This window comes from Pleurodeles waltl, chromosome 6, assembly GCF_031143425.1.
Source record: "Pleurodeles waltl isolate 20211129_DDA chromosome 6, aPleWal1.hap1.20221129, whole genome shotgun sequence".
NCBI classification, from domain to species: domain Eukaryota; kingdom Metazoa; phylum Chordata; class Amphibia; order Caudata; family Salamandridae; genus Pleurodeles; species Pleurodeles waltl.
In genome coordinates this window covers 1,500,664,016-1,500,677,161 of record NC_090445.1, presented here as the reverse complement: position 1 = coordinate 1,500,677,161, position 13,146 = coordinate 1,500,664,016, and positions in this window count along the sequence as shown.

The window sequence follows — 13,146 nt, the reverse complement described above, 5'->3', positions numbered from 1 at the left end:
CATAGACAGGACCGCCAGCAGCAGCCCCGCTGGCCAGGAGAAGACCGCCAGCAGCTCCGCAGGCCAGGACAAGACCGCCACCAGCTGAACCGCTGCCAAGGACACCGCCGCCACTAGCACCGCTGAACAGGACACTGCCACCACCGGTACCGCTGAACAGGACAAGACCTCCAGCAGCAGCCCTGCTGCCACAGACAGGACTGCCAGCAGCAGCCCCGCTGCCCAGGAGAAGACCGCCAGCAGCCCTGCTGCCACAGACAGGACCGCCAGCAGCAGCCCCGCTGACCAGGAGAAGACCGCCAGTAGTCCCGCAGGCCAGGACAAGACCACCACCAGCTGAACCGCTGCCAAGGACACCGCCGCCACAAGCACCGCTGAACAGGACACCGGCGCCACCAGCACAGCTGAACAGGACAAGACAGCCGCCAGCTGAACCACTGCCAAGGACACCGCCGCCACAAGCACCGCTGCCAAGGACACCATCGCCACCAGCACTGCTGAACAGGAAAGACCGCCACAAGCACCACTGAACAGGACACCGCCAGCACCGCAGGACCATGAGCGCCAAAAGCTCTGACGCTACTGAGACCGCCACAAGCAGGATGAAGCACTCTGGGCACAAAGCCCCCTCCAGAACCAGTGGAGTAAGACATCCACTACCTCTGTCCTTGGCAGGATGAAGCACTCTGGGCACCAAGCCCCCTCCAGTACCAGTGGAGAAAGGCATCCACTACCTCAGTCCTTGGCGGGATGAAGCACTATGGGCACAAAGCTCCCTCGAGAACCAGTGGAGATTTACAGCCACTACCTCAGTCCTTGGCAGGATGAAGCACTCTGGGCACAAAGCCCCCTCCAGAACCAGTGGAGATTTGCATCCACTACCTCTGTCCTTGGCAGGATGAAGCACTCTGGGCACAAAGCCTCCTCCAGAACCAGTGGAGATTTACATCCACTACCTCAGTCTTTGGCAGGATGAAGCATTCTTGGCACAATGCCCCCTCCAGAACCAGTGGAGAAAGGCACCCACTACCTCTGTCCTTGGCAGGATGAAGCACTCTGGGCACAAAGCCCCCTCCAGAACCAGTGGAGATTTACATCCACTACCTCAGTTCTTAGCAGGATGAAGCACTCTGGGCACAAAGCTCCCTCCAGAACCAGTGGAGAAAGGCATCCACTACCTCAGTCCTTGGCAGGATGAAGCACTCTGGGCACAAAGCCCCCTCCAGAACCAGTGGAGATTTACATCCACTACCTCAGTCCTTGGCAGGATGAAGCACTCTGGGCACAAAGCCCCATCCAGAACCAGTGGAGATTTACATCCACTACCTTTGTTCTTGGCAGGATGAAGCGCTCTGGGCACAAACCCCCTCCAGAACCAGTGGAGAATGTTATCGACTTGAGAGACTGTGGCTTTGCACTCCCCAGGATTGAACAGTGGGCAAACCACCCACTGTAGAGACTTGAGAGACTGTGGCTTTGCACTCCCCAGGATTGCACTGTGGGCATGGAGCCCTCTCGTGGATCTGGCGTCGTGCACTCAACCGGCTGAGGCCCCCCCCCTTCTCTTCCCCATGAGGTGCCTGTTTTATTTCCAACTGATGCCCCTGCGGTGTTCTCTCCGTCTTGTTGGGGTATCTTGTGTGGGCCTCACCCATGTCTTTTGGGCCCAGTGATCCACAGGCTATGATGGTGGAATCCCTTGGACTTGTGTTCTTGGTGTATATAATTGTATATAGTATAAATGTATATATTTGTATATATTTTTGATTCATGTCTTTGAATATATCACAATTATTCGACTCATTTTCTTTTGTCCTTGCATTCTTCCAGGGGTGTTTGGGGGTGTAACTGTGATGTATCAACATGTACTTGTGTGTGTGTTGTAGTGGGTGAGGGTGGGGGTGGGGTTTTGCGTGTGTGTGTGTCACTGTTTTTTCCCTCCCCCCTCCCCTGTGTCGTAGGTGTAGTACTCACCGTTGTCTTTGCCGCCGGCGTTCGTGCTCCTGGTAGAGGAGCAGGAAGATAAAGGCTGGAAGAATTTGGAGCTCCGGTTCCATGGCATCCTGGTTCCCCGTGGGGTGTGTAGAGGTGAGCGTTTTCCCTTCGAAGTCCTGTTTCCGCCATGTTTTTGTTTGCGGTGAATCCACCCCGGAAAAGGTGGCGGATTGGTGGGTTGTAATAGTGTGGGGGGTACATTGTCCCCCGCCTGTCTGTTGGCAGTTACCGCTGCAGTGTTTGTTTGTACCGCCGTGGCGGTCGGAGTGTTAAGGTGGCTGTCTATGTTGGCGGTTTCCACCACGGTCGTAATTCCATTTTTTTTTCCCGCTGGCCTGTTGCCGGTTTTACTGCCGCTTTAACACCGACCACCAGGGTTGTAATGACCACCATAGTATTACAGTAGGGTAATGCCTCCTGGGACGGATCCCTACAAAGAAAAAAAAATGAGCAGGCGGTTTCTTCTTCTGGGCCCTGTACTAACCAAACATAGAGTGGCTCTCATATGGATGTCCCGGGTTGCAATGAAAATCACTCACTGGTTGAGAGATATGCTGAATGGGTGAATGATGATAAATGCCATATGCAGAAAACAGTTTTAGATAATAAGCGTGCTTATTGTTTGCAGGCCAATGCTCATGAAACTACTTGATCCCCCTGATGCCTTCTCCCCTTGAGTTTGCCTGTGGGATGGAGTGAGGGAATGCATGGTGATTGAGTGAGGATAGGGAGGGGAGGGGTACCATTCTTCTACATGTAGTTGGGAACTTTGCTGCCTTCACGTCACATTTCTTGAGCCCAAGTCACTTACAGTATACATCTTGAAGTGAAGGGTGGCCTAGGCCTATGAGGAGGGGTGGGGAGATTGGGTTGATGTTGTTTACATGTGTGACCCCACATTTTATCTTCTTGAACTGTTTCTACAGTATACACCTACAGGTATGTTAACTGCAAAATGCCAATGAAAATGTACACACAAAGCAATTGCTCTGTACCCAGTACACAATGAAAAACCTTTGCAAGGCACAGCTCAGTTATTGACTCTGGGTCAATAACTGAGCTCTGAACCTTGAGTTCTTGGAAAACCCAACAAACCCTGTAAATATTTGTAGGAAAGTACCATCTTGCCTGGCATGTTACCCCCATTTTTCACTGTATATATGTTGTTTTAGTTGTATGTGTCACTGGGACCCTGCCAGCCAGGGCCCAGTGCTCATAAGTGTGCCTGAATGTGTTACCTGTGTTATGACTAACTGTCTCACTGAGGCTCTGCTATCCAGAACCTCAGTGGTTATGCTCTCTCATATCTTTCCAAATTGTCATTAACAGGCTAGTGACCAATTTCACCAATTCATATACTGGAACACCCTTATAATTCCCTAGTATATGGTACTGAGGTACCCAGGGTATTGGGGTTCCAGGAGATCCCTATGGGCTGCAGCATTTCTTTTGCCACCCATAGGGAGCTCTGACAATTCTTACACAGGCCTGACACTGCAGCCTGAGTGAAATAATCCACACATTATTTCACAGCCATTTTCACTGCACTTAAGTAACTTATAAGTCACCTATATGTCTAACCTTTACTTAGTAAAGGTTAGGTGCAAAGTTACTTAGTGTGTGGGCACCCTGGCACTAGCCAAGGTGCTCCCACATTGTTCAGGGCAAATTCCCCGGACTTTGTGAGTGCCGAGACACCATTACACGCGTGCACTACACATAGGTCACTACCTAAGTATAGCTTCACAATGGTAACTCCGAATATGGCCATGTAACATGTCTAAGATCATGGAATTGCCCCGTCTATGCCATCCTGGCATTGTTGGCACAATCCCATGATCCCACGGGTCTGTAGCTCAGACCCGGGTACTGCCAAACTGCCTTTTCAGGGGTTTCACTGCAGCTGCTGCTGCTGCCAACCCCTCAGACAGGTTTCTGCCATCCTGGGGTGCAGCCAGGCTTGGCCCAGGATGGCAGAACAAAGGACTTCCTCAGAGAGAGGGTGTTACACCTTCTTCCTTTGGAAAAAGGTGTTAAGGCAGGGGAGGAGTAGCCCCCCCAGCCTCTGGAAATGCTTTCATGGGCACAGATGGTGCCCATTTCTGCATAAGCCAGTCTACACCAGTTCAGGGACCCCTCAGCCCTGCTATGGCGCGAAAACTGGACAAAGGAAAGGGGAGTGACCACTCCCCTGACCTGCACCTCCCCTGGGAGGTGCCCAGAGCTCCTCCAGTGTGCTCCAGACCTCTGCCATCTTGGAAACAGAGGTGCTGCTGGCACACTGGACTGCTCTGAGTGGCCAGGGCCAGCAGGTGACGTCAGAGACTCCTTCTGATAGGCTCCTTCAGGTGTTGCTAGCCTATCCTCTCTCCTAAGTAGCCAAACCCACTTTTCTGGCTATTTAGGGTCTCTGCTTTGGGGAATTCCTTAGATAACGAATGCAAGAGCTCATCAGAGTTCCTCTGCATCTCTCTCTTCACCTTCTGCCAAGGAATTGACTGCTGACCGCGCTGGAAGCCTGCAAAACTGCAACAAAGTAGCAAAGACAACTACTGCAACTCTGTAACGCTGATCCTGCCGCCTTCTCAACTGTTTTCCTGGTGGTGCATGCTGTGGGAGTAGTCTGCCTCCTCTCTGCACTAGAAGCTCCGAAGAAATCTCCTGTGAGTCGACGGAATCTTCCCCCTGCTACCGCAGGCACCAAAGAACTGCATCACCGGTCCCCTGGGTCTCCTCTCAGCACGATGAGCGAGGTCCCTTGAATCCAGCAACTCTGTCCAAGTGACTCCCACAGTCCAGTGACTCTTCAGTCCAAGTTTGGTGGAGGTAAGTCCTTGCCTCCCCACGCCAGACTGCACTGCTGGGAACCGCGTCTTTTGCAGCTACTCCGGCCTCTGTGCACTTCCGGCGGAAATCCTTTGTGCACAGCCAAGCCTGTATCCACGGCACTCTAACCTGCATTGCACGACTTTCTAAGTTGTCCTCCGGCGGCGTGGGACTCCTTTGTGCAACTTCAGGTGAGCACCGTTTCACTCCTCTTCGTAGTGCCTGTTCCAGCACTTCTGCAGGTGCTGCCTGCTTCTGAGAGGGCTCCTTGTCTTGCTTTACACACCTTCTGTCCCCAGACACAATTGGCGACATCCTGGTCCCTCCTGGGCCACAGCAGCATCCAAAAACCCTAACCGCATGATTTGCAGCTAGCAAGCCTTGTTGGCGGTCTTTCGGCGGGAAAACACTTCTGCACAACTCTTCACAACATGGGACATCCATCCTCCAAAGGAGAAGTTTCTAGCCCTTGTCGTTCCTGCAGAATCCTCAGCTTCTACTGCCTCATAGCAGCTTCTTTGCACCCACAGCTGGCATTTCCTGGGCATCTGCCCATCTTCGACTTGCTTGTGACTTTTGGACTCGGTCCCCTTGTTCCACAGTACCCTCAATTGGAAATCCATCATTGTTGCATTGCTGGTTTGTGTCTTTCCTGCAGAATTCCCCTATCACAACTTCTGTGCTCTTTGGGGAACCTTAGTGCACTTTGCACTCACTTTTCAGGGTCTTGGGGTGGGCTATTTTTCTAACCCTCACTGTTTTCTTACAGTCCCAGCGACCCTCTACAATGTCACATAGGTTTGGGGTCCATTCGTGGTTCGCATTTCACTTTTGGAGTATATGGTTTGTGTTGCCCCTCTCCCTATGGGCTCCCATTGCATCCTATTGTAACTATACATTGTTTGCACTGTTTTCTAAGACTATACTGCATATTTTTGGTATTGTGTACATATATCCTGTGTATATTTGCTATCCTCATACTGAGGGTACTCACTGAGATACTTTGGCATATTGTCATAAAAATAAAGTACCTTTATTTTTAGTATATCTGTGTATTGTGTTTTCTTATGATATTGTGCAAGTGACACTAGTGGTACTGTAGGAGCTTCACTCGTCTCCTAGTTTAGCCTAAGCTGCTCTGCTAAGCTACCATTATCTATCAGCCTAAGCTGCTAGACACCCTATACACTAATAAGGGATACCTGGGCCTGGTGCAAGGTGTAAGTACCCCTTGGTACTCACTACAAGCCAGTCCAGCCTCCTACATTGGTTGTGCAGCGGTGGGATAAGTACTTTGCAACTACTTACCACTTTTGTCACTGTACTTTTCATAAGAAAAAAATATACAAAACAAGTTCAGTGTATGCACACCTAACCAAAAAGTTTTGCTTTTCTCCTTTTACTTCTTTACTAAAGTGCTGAAAAGTACTTCTAAACTTTCTCAAAAGTTCTTAAAAAGTTTAAAAAGTTTTTTTCTGTCTTTCTAAAAGTTCTGAAAAACTTTTTTCTCACTTTTTCTATCACTTAAACACTGTCTAAAATGTCTGGCACAGGCCAAACTGTTGATCTGTCCAAACTTGCTTATGATCACCTTAGCTGGAAAGGAGCAAGGAGTCTCTGCATAGATAGAGGTTTAAGTGTAGGGAAGAATCCTCCTAGAGAACTGTTGGTGAATATGCTTATTGAACAGGATAAGGCCAGAGTTGGCACTTCTGTTGAAAAGTTAGCTGATGGTTCCCAATCTGACCCTGGGGCACCCCTAGCAAAAGATTTAGAAGGGAAACTTCCTAGCCTGCCCATTAGCAGACAACCTAGCATAGCTGGTACTGAGGTAGAGTCACATCATACAGATAGTGTGGTCTCACATCACAGTAAGAGTATTCCTTCTCATCATATTAGAAGTGCTGTCTCTGTTAGCCAAGCTGTTAGAGTGCCATCTGTTAGGAACAGGTCTCCTTCTGTTCATTCTCACCATACTTCTGTTTCTAGGCATGTCCCTCCCACCCACCCTGATGACAGAGTGTTAGAAAGGGAGCTCAATAGATTGAGAGTGGAGGAATCCAGGCTGAAGCTCAAGAAGCAACAGCTGGATTTAGATAGGCAGTCCTTAGAAATTGAAAGAGAAAGATAGAAAATTGGGTTGGAAACCCATGGTGGCAACAGCAGTATTCCCCATAGTCATCCTGCAAGAGAGCATGATTCTAGGAATCTGCATAAGATAGTTCCCCCTTATAAGGAGGGGGATGACATTAAAAGTGGTTTGCTGCACTTGAGAGGGCCTGTGTTGTACAGGATGTCCCTCAAAGGCAGTGGGCTGCTATCCTATGGCTATCATTTAGTGGAAAGGATAGGGATAGGCTCCTTACTGTGAAAGAAAGTGATGCCAATAATTTTACAGTTCTTAAGAATGCACTCCTGGATGGTTATGGCTTAACCACTGAACAGTACAGGATGAAGTTCAGAGAGACCAAAAAGGAGTCTTCACAAAACTGGGTAGACTTTGTTGACCATTCAGTGAAGGCCTTGGAGGGGTGGTTACATGGCAGTAAAGTTACTGATTATGAAAGCCTGTATAACTTAATCCTGAGAGAGCATATTCTTAATAATTGTGTGTCTGATTTGTTGCACCAGTACGTGGTGGACTCTGACCTGACCTCTCCCCAAGAATTGGGAAAGAAGGCAGACAAATGGGTCAGAACAAGGGTGAACAGAAAAGTTCATACAGGGGGTGACAAAGATGGCAATAAGAAGAAGGATGGTAAGTCTTCTGATAAGGGTGGGGACAAATCTAAAAATGAGTCTTCATCAGGCCCACAAAAACACTCTGGTGGGGGTGGTGGGCCCAAATCCTCTTCAAATCAAAACAAAGAAAAGAAACCATGGTGCTATTTATGTAAAATAAAAGGCCATTGGACAACAGATCCCAGTTGGCCAGAGAAAAGCACCAAGCCTCCTACCACTACAACCCCTACTGCTACACCTAGTGTCCCTACTAATAGCAGTGGTGGTGGGAGCAAACCTACTAATAGCCAATCCAAGGGAGTAGCTGGGCTCACTATTGGTAACTTAGTTGGGGTTGGTCTGATTAGGGAGACCACAGAGGCTGTGTTAGTCTCTGAGGGGGCTATTGATTTAGCCACCTTAGTTGCTTGTCCCCTTAACATGGATAAGTACAAGCAACTACCCCTAATAAATGGTGTTGAGGTTCAGGCATACAGGGACACAGGTGCCAATGTTACAATGGTAATAGAGAAACTGGTCCACCCTGAACAACACCTACTTGGTCACCAGTACCAAGTAACCGATGCTCATAACAACACCCTTAGCCACCCCATGGCTGTTGTGAATCTCAACTGGGGGGGGGGGGTTACTGGCCCAAAGAAAGTTGTGGTTGCCTCAGATTTACCTGTAGACTGTCTATTAGGGAATGATTTAGAGACATCAGCTTGGGCAGAAGTGGAGTTGGAGGCTCATGCAGCAATGCTGGGCATTCCAGGGTATATTTTTGCTTTGACCAGGGTGCAGGCCAAAAAGCAAAAAGGACAGGGTGACTTGGATCCTGGAAGAATGGACCAAGTGCTCCCTAAAGCTAGGGGTAGCAAAGGTAAATCACTACCTACTATCCCTCCCTCTACAGTGGATTCAACTTCTGAGGAAGAAGAATTCCCACCCTGTGCAGAACCTACACCAGAGGAGCTGGAAGCAGACACTGCTGAGCCTTTGGGTGAAGGGGGGCCTGCCAGGGAGGAGCTGATTGTGGCACAGCAGACCTGTCCCACACTAGAGGGTCTAAGGCAGCAAGCTGTCAAACAAGCAAATGGGGATGTCAGTGACTCTCACAGAGTTTACTGGGAGGACAACCTCTTGTACACTGAAGCAAGGGATCCAAAACCTGGAGCTGCCAGGAGATTGGTGATTCCTCAGGAGTTTAGAAAGTTCCTCCTAACTCTTGCTCACGACATTCCCTTAGCTGGACATTTGGGGCAAATGAAAACTTGGGACAGGCTTGTTCCCTTGTTTCATTGGCCTAGAATGTCTGAGGACACAAAAGAATTTTGTAAGTCCTGTGAAACCTGTCAAGCCAGTGGCAAGACAGGTGGCACTCCAAAGGCACCCCTTATTCTACTGCCTGTGGTTGGGGTTCCCTTTGAAAGGGTAGGGGTTGACATAGTTGGCCCCCTTGACCCTCCGACTGCTTCAGGCAATAGGTTTATCTTGGTGGTAGTGGACCATGCCACCAGAAATCCTGAAGCAATTACTCTAGGGACCACTACAGCTCCTGCAGTGGCAAAGGCCCTCCTGGGAATCTTTTCCAGGGTGGGCTTCCCAAAAGAGGTGGTATCAGACAGGGGAAGCAATTTCATGTCTGCTTACTTAAAGGCCATGTGGAAGGAGTGTGGTGTGACATACAAGTTCACTACACCCTATCATCCACAAACAAATGGACTGGTGGAGAGATTTTACAAAACTCTCAAAGGCATGATTATGGGACTCCCTGAAAAACTCCGCAGGAGATGGGATATCCTTTTACCATGCCTCCTTTTTGCTTACAGGGAGGTACCCCAGAAAGGAGTGGGCTTCAGCCCCTTTGAACTCCTATTTGGTCACCCTGTGAGAGGTCCTCTAACACTTGTTAAGGAGGGTTGGGAACAACCTTTAAAAGCTCCAAAGCAAGACATAGTGGACTATGTACTTGGCCTCAGATCAAGGATGGCTGAGTACATGAAAAAGGCCAGTAAAAACCTTCAGGCCAGCCAAGAGCTCCAGAAGCAATGGCATGACCAGAAGGCTGTTTTGGTTCAGTACCAACCAGGGCAGAAAGTGTGGGTCTTGGAGCCTGTGGCCCCAAGAGCACTCCAAGATAAATGGAGTGGACCCCACACAATTGTTGAAAAGAAGGGTGAAGTCACCTACTTAGTTGACTTAGGCACTGTCAGGAGTCCCCTTAGGGTGCTCCATGTCAATCGCCTGAAACTCTACTATGACAGGGCTGATCTCACCCTGCTCATGGCAACTGATGAGGGACAGGAAGAAGAGAGTGACCCCCTCCCTGATCTCTTATCTTCCACAGAACAAGATGCTCTAGTGGAAGGTGTTGTACTGGCAGATTGTCTTACTGCTGAGCAGAAAGACCACTGCATAAATCTCCTGGGTCAGTTTTCTGAACTCTTCTCTACTGTGCCAGGTACCACTTCTTGGTGTGAGCACACTATAGATACTGGAGACAGCTTGCCTGTCAAAAGTAAGATCTATAGGCTGCCAGACCATGTCTGAGACTGCATAAAGCAAGAGGTGCAGAAAATGTTAGAACTGGGAGTGGTTGAGCACTCTGAAAGTCCATGGGCTTCTCCTGTGGTACTTGTACCAAAACCTCATTCCAAAGATGGAAAGAAGGAAATGCGGTTTTGTGTAGACTACAGAGGTCTCAACCAAGTAATCAAAACTGGTGCTCACCCTAAACCCAGGGCGGATGAGCTCATAGATACACTGGCATCTGCCAAGTATCTAAGCACTTTTGACTTGACTGCAGGGTATTGGCAGATCAAATTATCAGAAGATGCAAAAGCAAAAACTGCATTTTCAACCATTGGAGGCCATTACCAATTCACAGTAATGCCTTTTGGATTGAAAAATGCACCTGCCACTTTTCAGAGGTTGGTAAACACAGTCCTGCAAGGGCTGGAAGCTTTTAGTGCAGCATATTTGGACGATATAGCTGTCTTTAGCTCCAGCTGGGATGATCACCTGGTCCACCTATGGAAAGTTTTAAAGGCCCTGCAAAAGGCAGGCCTCACTATCAAGGCTTCAAAGTGCCAGATAGGGCAGAAGAAGGTGGTTTATCTGGGACACCTGGTTGGTGGGGAACAGATTGCACCACTTCAAGGGAAAATCCAAACTATTTTAGATTGGGTTCCCCCCTACTACTAATAATCAGGTGAGAGCCTTTTTAGGCCTCACTGGGTATTACAGGAGGTTCATAAAGAACTATGGCTCCATTGCAGCCCCTCTTAATGACCTCACATCCAAGAAAATGCCTACGAAGGTATTATGGAGAGCAAACTGTCAGAAAGCTTTTGAGGAGCTGAAGCAGGCCATGTGCTCTGCACCTGTCCTGAAAAGCCCTTGTTACTCTAAAAAATTCTATGTCCAGACTGATGCATCTAAGTTAGGAGTAGGGGCAGTCCTATCACAACTTAATTCTGAGGGCCAGGATCAACCTGTTGCTTTTATTAGCAGGAGGTTGACCCCTAGAGAAAAGCGTTGGTCTGCCATAGAGAGGGAGGCCTTTGCTGTGGTCTGGGCACTGAAGAAGTTGAGGCCATACCTGTTTGGCACTCACTTCATTGTTCAGACAGACCACAAACCTCTACTTTGGCTAAAACAAATGAAAGGTGAAAATCCTAAATTGTTGAGGTGGTCCATATCCCTACAGGGAATGGACTATACAGTGGAACATAGACCTGGGAGTACCCACTCCAATGCAGATGGACTCTCCAGATATTTCCACTTAGACAATGAAGACCCATCAGGTAATGACTAGTCGTATTGCCCTTCGTTTGGGGGTGGGGGGTTGTGTAGGAAAGTACCATCTTGCCTGGCATGTTACCCCCATTTTTCACTGTCTATATGTTGTTTTAGTTGTATGTGTCACTGGGACCCTGCCAGCCAGGGCCCCAGTGCTCATAAGTGTGCCTGAATGTGTTACCTGTGTTATGACTAACTGTCTCACTGAGGCTCTGCTATCCAGAACCTCAGTGGTTATGCTCTCTCATTTCTTTCCAAATTGTCACTAACAGGCTAGTGACCAATTTCACCAATTCACATTGGCATACTGGAACACCCTTATAATTCCCTAGTATATGGTACTGAGGTACCCAGGGTATTGGGGTTTCAGGAGATCCCTATGGGCTGCAGCATTTCTTTTGCCACCCATAGGGAGCTCTGACAATTCTTACACAGGCCTGACACTGCAGCCTGAGTGAAATAATGCTCACATTATTTCACAGCCATTTTCACTGCACTTAAGTATCTTATAAGTCACCTATATGTCTAACCTTTACTTAGTAAAGGTTAGGTGCAAAGTTACTTAGTGTGTGGGCACCCTGGCACTAGCCAAGGTGCTCCCACACTGTTCAGGGCAAATTCCCCGGACTTTGTGAGTGCGGGGACACCATTACACGTGTGCACTACACATAGGTCAATATCTATGTGTAGCTTCACAATGGTAAATCCGAATATGGCCATGTAACATGTCTAAGATCATGGAATTGCCCCCTCTATGCCATCCTGGCATTGTTGGCACAATCCCATGATCCCACGAGTCTGTAGCTCAGACCCGGGTACTGCCAAACTGCCTTTTCAGGGGTTTCACTGCAGCTGCCAACCCCTCAGACAGGTTTCTGCCCTCCTGGGGTCCAGCCAGGCTTGGCCCAGGATGGCAGAACAAAGGACGTCCTCAGAGAGAGGGTGTTACACCCTCTCCCTTTGGAAAAAGGTGTTAAGGCAGGGGAGGAGTAGTCTCCCCCAGCCTCTGGAAATGCTTTCATGGGCACAGATGGTGCCCATTTCTGCATAAGCCAGTCTACACCAGTTCAGGGACCCCTCAGCCCTGCTCTGGCGCGAAACTGGACAAAGAAAAGGGGAGTGACCACTCCCCTGACCTACATCCCCTGGGAGGTGCCCAGAGCTCCTCCAGTGTGCTCCAGACCTCTGCCATCTTGGAAACAGAGGTGCTGCTGGCACACTGGATTGCTCTGAGTGGCCAGGGCCAGCAGGTGACGTCAGAGACTCCTTCTGATAGGCTCCTTCAGGTGTTGCTAGCCTATCCTCTCTCCTAAGTAGCCAAACCCTCTTTTCTGGCTATTTAGGGTCTCTGCTTTGGGGAATTCCTTAGATAACGAATGCAAGAGCTCATCAGAGTTCCTCTGCATCTCTCTCTTCACCTTCTGCCAAGGAATCGACTGCTGACCGCGCTGGAAGCCTGCAAAACTGCAACAAAGTAGCAAAGACGACTACTGCAACTCTGTAATGCTGATCCTGCCGCCTTCTCGACTGTTTTCCTGGTGGTGCATGCTGTGGGGGTACTCTGCCTCCTCTCTGCACTAGAAGCTCCGAAGAAATCTCCCATGGGTCGACGGAATCTTTCCCCTGCTACCGCAGGCACCAAAGAACTGCATCACCGGTCCCCTGGGTCTCCTCTCAGCACGACGAGCGAGGTCCCTTGAATCCAGCAACTCTGTCCAAGTGACTCCCACATTATAGTGACTCTTCAGTCCAAGTTTGGTGGAGGTAAGTCCTTGCCTCCCCACGCCAGACTGCATTGCT